Genomic DNA, 7,515 nt, shown 5'->3' with positions numbered 1-7,515 from the left:
AAATAATTTTAATTCAGAAAATGAAAGATAAAAATATTTGAAATTGTTTGGTGAAAGTCCCATATATTTTGGATCAATATTAAAATTAATATGAATTAATGAAAATAAAGAAACTAAAATGGAAATTCAGAAAATCAAAAATACGTGGACCATCTGATTTCCCTCATTAATTAAAGTGGCAGAACAAATGGTCCAAAGTGCGCGCTCCATGTGATCTCTAGTCAATTACGCAACACAAGTGGTAATCATAACCAAGGCTCAAGATTAAAACATTTTGAATGGATCATGTGGTTCAAAGACTTGCCAACACATCGCCGGAGCCAAAGCTCCGGTCTTCTTTTCTGGTGGACCTCATCGGACTAGTCCACCTTCAACCATCACCAAAATGAAGAAGCAAGACATGGATTTAATTAAAAAATGCTCAGAAGCTCGAATCCGGCCTCAATTTTGTCTAACTCCAAGTATATAGGAAGATACAGGGAGTTGAATTTTGAGGATCATGATTTGAGTTGCTTCGATTTGACCTCTAAGCAACTCAATCTTTTTGCCTACAATGGTAGGACTTCAGACAACCAAAAATCAACAAGAATAGTGGAGAAATAAGAGAGAATTGAAGAGTGGAAAAATCTGGAAAATTACCTTCAATGGAGCTTCAGATTAGCACGATCTCGCTCTCAATTATGCTCTGCCTTGCTTCAGATGCTTGACGGAATAGAAATGGATCAAGGAAAGGGATGGACTCTTGGAGTTTAAATCTCAAAACAGTTGGAGATTTGAAACTCGATTTTCAAAGAAAATCTTGAAGCTTATCTGTAGCGGGGTATTCGTTACCATTAGAGATATTGACTAAATCCAAGGTAAATCATACAAGTCGAGTCGCCACCGCACTTTTATTTATCCAAAGGAATGGTTAGAAAGCGAACAAAAACCTAAAAGTTTTATCGAATCAAAAACTAGTAAAAATGTCAGAGATCTGGGTAAGGGGGTTGGTTATGCAATGGGAAGGTGTTAGGCACCCAAAGCATCCTAGGTACTCCTAGGGAGCCCTCTTCACATTTGTTGTAAGGTTGTTGTTTTTTTTTTGTGAAAATTTATTTGTGCAAACATGATTGAAGGGATGAGAAAAGAATATACAAATTTATTTACATTTTGTGTTTGAATGGATGAACCCATTGCCTACGTACCATCTTAAAAAAGATTAGGATCAAAACCTCGTAGTTCGGGGTAAAAAAATTCAAAAAAAAAGTTAGTGAATTGATTGGTCCAAAAACCTTAAGGTCTTTTGTTATCAAAGGGAGAAAACTCAACCTAAAACCACAAATCCACCATGTGAGGATAGCTTCAACATGCTAGTGAGAGGTTAACCCTATAATAAGCATGGAAGACTCATTGTCCATCACCAAGGATAAAGGTGAGTATTATATCTACCTCAAGGATAATTCAAACCTAATAGCTAATGGTTATTAAAAAAAGGGTTTGATTAAGAAGGTGGCCATTGAAACCACAAAAAGTATTTGAATGGGTTATATTTACCAATTAAAAGTATTTACAAAAATATGGTTAAAGTGGATTAAAAGGTTCAATTCAGAATAAGTGTTATGAAAAATAAGTTTTGAAAATCAAAAGCATAAGGCTTAGGTTTCTAATGTTGAAAAAAAAGTTATTGTTTGCACAAAACGTTTTGGCTTGGGTTAGAATGGGGAAAAAAAGAAAAAAAGGGTTAAATTCCTAAACATACAAGAGATAAGGGAAAAGAAAATAAAACCACATTAGGAGTTCCCCTCTTGAGATCATATTGATGATCCAAGTAGCTCCCATCCTTTGGAATAAGCAGTCACAAACAAATATCTCAAGTCATTAAGCACAGGTAATCGGAATAAACCTCCAGGGGGTATCCCACAAATAAAGTGGAACACCAAACCATCTCTGCAAGAGTCATGTGAGCCCTCACAAAAAACTCAACAAACAGGTTAGAGAATCATGATAGGGTAATCAAGAGTTTCCCCCAAATCAAAATGTAACCACATGAATCATGCCATTAAAATTCACAACAAAAAAAAAGCTCACAAAAAGCAACCAAGGGTAGGAGGCCTAAACCTCTTGTCAAACACAAACATTAAAAGGGTATCAAAAAATTCCAGGTTGAAAGTATAAAGTAGTGGAGATAGGGCATACCTGATTGGGGAGGATCGATTGAAATTGAGTTGCACCCGTGAGGTCTGCAGAGCAATCTGAGGGTTTGCCTCTGGAGGTTGCTCTGAACTCTGTTAGCTCTTCTCTCACTTTCTTTTTCCTGCCAGGGTAATAGGAATGACCTCCTTTTGTTTCACTGAAACTCTGAATTTATAACCTGGTTTTTGTGGACCTGTGGGCTCAAATGAGAGAGGCCTAAGTGCAAAAATTTTTTGTTATATTTTATTTATTTATTTATTTATTTATTTATTTTCGTTTTTCCTCTATTTTTTTATCCCCATTTTTTTTTTCGTTTTTCTCTTCTTTTTTTTTAATTTCTTTTTCGTTTTTTTTTTTTTTTTTTTTTAGTAAACAAAAGTAAGAGAAACAATGATGTATAATTAAGGCATGCTTGGTGATCTCAAACCAATCACAAGGAGTTCCACCCAAAGGCAAAGGGAACCAAAATGCTCACGATCCTTGAGGCTGTGCAAATGCAATGTTAGGATGCCATGAGGGATCTTAGGGTCAAAATTGGGGTCTTACATTATCCTTTAATGGTGAGGGTTTAGGGTTGCCGAATAAAATCTTGCGCATCATGTCCCTATTTCTGAGCAAGAGAGCTTCTATTTATAGGCCAATGGGACTGATATTTGCACACTTCCATTTTTGGCAAAACTTGAAAATCTCTCTTGCATGCTTACATGGGCGTGTGATAGGCCCATCAAGTGATGCACTTAGGTCCAAAGTTGAGTGTAAGCCAAGTTGAAATCATGTGGTCAAGCCATGCGTTCGTGTATGAAAAGTGGAACTTGATATTATCCAAATGGTCCTTCAACTTTAACCCATGCGCAAGTCATTCATCCTTTGTCCAAATGAGATGATTTTGGACTTTTTGGAAAGGTTAGATCAAGAGGAATAACTTTAATGTTGAATACTTTTTCATTTGAAGCTTTGATCATGATGAATTTTGAGGTGGAAATTTGGAAAATCAAACATATCAAAAAAATTATAAGTACCAAGCCATATGTTCACTTCTTCCACCTTGAATAACTGTTTCTATGGGCTTTAAATGAGAAAGGTTCCTTAATCAAAGTTGTAGCTATTCCAAATCCATTAAAATAGGTCAAAAATGTGACCTCATTTGGATTTGGGGTGAAGGAGTTATGAATTTTATAACTTGAGGAAAATCACTTGTTCAATGGTATTGGCCCAAAATGACCTATAATGTTTCCTCTTGGCACATGCGTTTGCAAGTTGAGTTTGCACTTCCTCCAAACATCAAAGTTGAAGTAGACATCTTGAATTTGATCATGCAATTTCAATTGCTTTCATATCATATAAAATGAGCAATTTATGGTCTTGGGAAGTTGACCTCCAAACTAGGGTTCAAACAAAATGACCTATAATCTTTCACCATGAAAAATGACTTTCCACGCAAAACTAGCTCTTGACCTCAACATGAAAGTTGTTTGGAATGTTATTTAGAGTAACGTTTCTCTTGGAATTAGTTTCATATGATACAAATTGTAGTAGATAGGGTCTAGGGAACCACAGTTTTTACTAGTTGAATTCCTCTAGTCAAACAGCATGAACCAACTTGCTAGCTTGATATTCTCTTGACTTTTGGGACTTATGGAGGATAATATATGCATAAGATGATGAAATGTGAAGTATACCTTGACCTCTTGTCAAACACATACATTAAAAGGGTATCAAAAAATTTCAGGTTGAAAGTATAAAGTAGTGGAAATAGGGCATACCTGATTGGGGATGATCGATTGAAATTGAGTTGCACCCATGAGGTCTGCAGAGCAATCTGAGGGTTTGCCTCTGGAGGTTGTTCTGAACTCTGTTAGCTCTTCTCTCACTTTCTTTTTCCTGCCAGGGTAATAGGAATGACCTCCTTTTGTTTCACTGAAACTCTGAATTTATAACCTGGTTTTTGTGGACCTGTGGGCTCAAATGAGAGTGGCCCAAGTCCAAAAAATTTTTGTTATATTTTATTTATTTATTTATTTATTTATTTATTTATTTTCGTTTTTCCTCTTATTTTTTTATCCCCATTTTTTTTTTCGTTTTTCTCTTCTTTTTTTTTAATTTCTTTTTCGTATTTTTTTTTTAATTTTTTTTTTAGAAAACAATAGTAAGAGAAACAATGATGTATAATTCAAGCATGCTTGGTGATCTCAAACCAATCACAAGGAGTCCCACCCAAAGGCAAAGGGAACCAAAATGCTCACGATCCTTGAGGCTGTGCAAATGCAATGTTAGGATGCCATGAGGGATCTTAGGGTCAAAATTGGGGTCTTACATTATCCTTTAATGGTGAGGGTTTAGGGTTGCCGAATAAAATCTTACGCATCATGTCCCTATTTCTGAGCAAGAGAGCTTCTATTTATAGGCCAATGGGACTGATATTTGCACACTTCCATTTTTGGCAAAACTTGAAAATCTCTCTTGCATGCTTACATGGGCGTGTAATAGGCCCATCAAGTGATGCACTTAGGTCCAAAATTGAGTGTAAGCCATGTTGAAATCATGTGGTCAAGCCATGCGTTCGTGTATGAAAAGTGGAACTTGATATTATCCAAATGGTCCTTCAACTTTAACCCATGCGCAAGTCATTCATCCTTTGTCCAAATGAGATGATTTTGGACTTTTTGGAAAGGTTAGATCAAGAGGAATAACTTTCATGTTGAATACTTTTTCATTTGAAGCTTTGATCATGATGAACTTTGAGGTGGAAATTTGGAAAATCAAACATATCAAAAAAATTATAAGTACCAAGCCATATGTTCACTTCTTCCACCTTGAATAACTGTTTCTATGGGATTTAAATGAGAAAGGTTCCTTAATCAAAGTTGTAGCTATTCCAAATCCATTAAAATAGGTCACAAATGTGACCTCATTTGGATTTGGGGTGAAGGAGTTATGAATTTTATAACTTGAGGAAAATCACTTGTTCAATGGTATTGGCCCAAAATGACCTATAATGTTTCCTCTTGGCACATGCGTTTGCAAGTTGAGTTTGCACTTCCTCCAAACATCAAAGTTGAAGTAGACATCTTGAATTTGATCATGCAATTTCAATTGCTTTCATATCATATAAAATGAGCAATTTATGGTCTTGGGAAGTTGACCTCCAAACTAGGGTTCAAACAAAATGACCTATAATCTTTCACCATGAAAAATGACTTTCCACGCAAAACTAGCTCTTGACCTCAACATGAAAGTTGTTTGGAATGTTATTTAGAGTAACGTTTCTCTTGGAATTAGTTTCATATGATACAAATTGTAGTAGATAGGGTCTAGGGAACCACAGTTTTTACTAGTTGAATTCCTCTAGTCAAACACCATGAACCAACTTGCTAGCTTGATATTCTCTTGACTTTTGGGACTTATGGAGGATAATATATGCATAAGATGATGAAATGTGAAGTATACCTTGACCTCTTGTCAAACACATACATTAAAAGGGTATCAAAAAATTTCAGGTTGAAAGTATAAAGTAGTGGAAATAGGGCATACCTGATTGGGGATGATCGATTGAAATTGAGTTGCACCCATGAGGTCTGCAGAGCAATCTGAGGGTTTGCCTCTGGAGGTTGTTCTGAACTCTGTTAGCTCTTCTCTCACTTTCTTTTTCCTGCCAGGGTAATAGGAATGACCTCCTTTTGTTTCACTGAAACTCTGAATTTATAACCTGGTTTTTGTGGACCTGTGGGCTCAAATGAGAGTGGCCCAAGTCCAAAAAATTTTTGTTATATTTTATTTATTTATTTATTTATTTATTTATTTATTTTCGTTTTTCCTCTTATTTTTTTATCCCCATTCTTTTTTTTTCGTTTTTCTCTTCTTTTTTTTTAATTTCTTTTTCGTATTTTTTTTTTAATTTTTTTTTTAGAAAACAATAGTAAGAGAAACAATGATGTATAATTCAAGCATGCTTGGTGATCTCAAACCAATCACAAGGAGTCCCACCCAAAGGCAAAGGGAACCAAAATGCTCACGATCCTTGAGGCTGTGCAAATGCAATGTTAGGATGCCATGAGGGATCTTAGGGTCAAAATTGGGGTCTTACATTATCCTTTAATGGTGAGGGTTTAGGGTTGCCGAATAAAATCTTACGCATCATGTCCCTATTTCTGAGCAAGAGAGCTTCTATTTATAGGCCAATGGGACTGATATTTGCACACTTCCATTTTTGGCAAAACTTGAAAATCTCTCTTGCATGCTTACATGGGCGTGTAATAGGCCCATCAAGTGATGCACTTAGGTCCAAAATTGAGTGTAAGCCATGTTGAAATCATGTGGTCAAGCCATGCGTTCGTGTATGAAAAGTGGAACTTGATATTATCCAAATGGTCCTTCAACTTTAACCCATGCGCAAGTCATTCATCCTTTGTCCAAATGAGATGATTTTGGACTTTTTGGAAAGGTTAGATCAAGAGGAATAACTTTCATGTTGAATACTTTTTCATTTGAAGCTTTGATCATGATGAACTTTGAGGTGGAAATTTGGAAAATCAAACATATCAAAAAAATTATAAGTACCAAGCCATATGTTCACTTCTTCCACCTTGAATAACTGTTTCTATGGGATTTAAATGAGAAAGGTTCCTTAATCAAAGTTGTAGCTATTCCAAATCCATTAAAATAGGTCACAAATGTGACCTCATTTGGATTTGGGGTGAAGGAGTTATGAATTTTATAACTTGAGGAAAATCACTTGTTCAATGGTATTGGCCCAAAATGACCTATAATGTTTCCTCTTGGCACATGCGTTTGCAAGTTGAGTTTGCACTTCCTCCAAACATCAAAGTTGAAGTAGACATCTTGAATTTGATCATGCAATTTCAATTGCTTTCATATCATATAAAATGAGCAATTTATGGTCTTGGGAAGTTGACCTCCAAACTAGGGTTCAAACAAAATGACCTATAATCTTTCACCATGAAAAATGACTTTCCACGCAAAACTAGCTCTTGACCTCAACATGAAAGTTGTTTGGAATGTTATTTAGAGTAACGTTTCTCTTGGAATTAGTTTCATATGATACAAATTGTAGTAGATAGGGTCTAGGGAACCACAGTTTTTACTAGTTGAATTCCTCTAGTCAAACACCATGAACCAACTTGCTAGCTTGATATTCTCTTGACTTTTGGGACTTATGGAGGATAATATATGCATAAGATGATGAAATGTGAAGTATACCTTGACCTCTTGTCAAACACATACATTAAAAGGGTATCAAAAAATTTCAGGTTGAAAGTATAAAGTAGTGGAAATAGGGCATACCTGATTGGGGATGATCGATTGAAATTGAGTTGCACCCATGAG

Source organism: Lathyrus oleraceus, unplaced genomic scaffold (genome assembly GCF_024323335.1).
Source record: "Lathyrus oleraceus cultivar Zhongwan6 unplaced genomic scaffold, CAAS_Psat_ZW6_1.0 chrUn0090, whole genome shotgun sequence".
Lineage (NCBI taxonomy): Eukaryota > Viridiplantae > Streptophyta > Magnoliopsida > Fabales > Fabaceae > Lathyrus > Lathyrus oleraceus.
The sequence above is the reverse complement of the archived record's forward strand: the minus strand, read 5'-3'. Positions refer to the sequence as shown.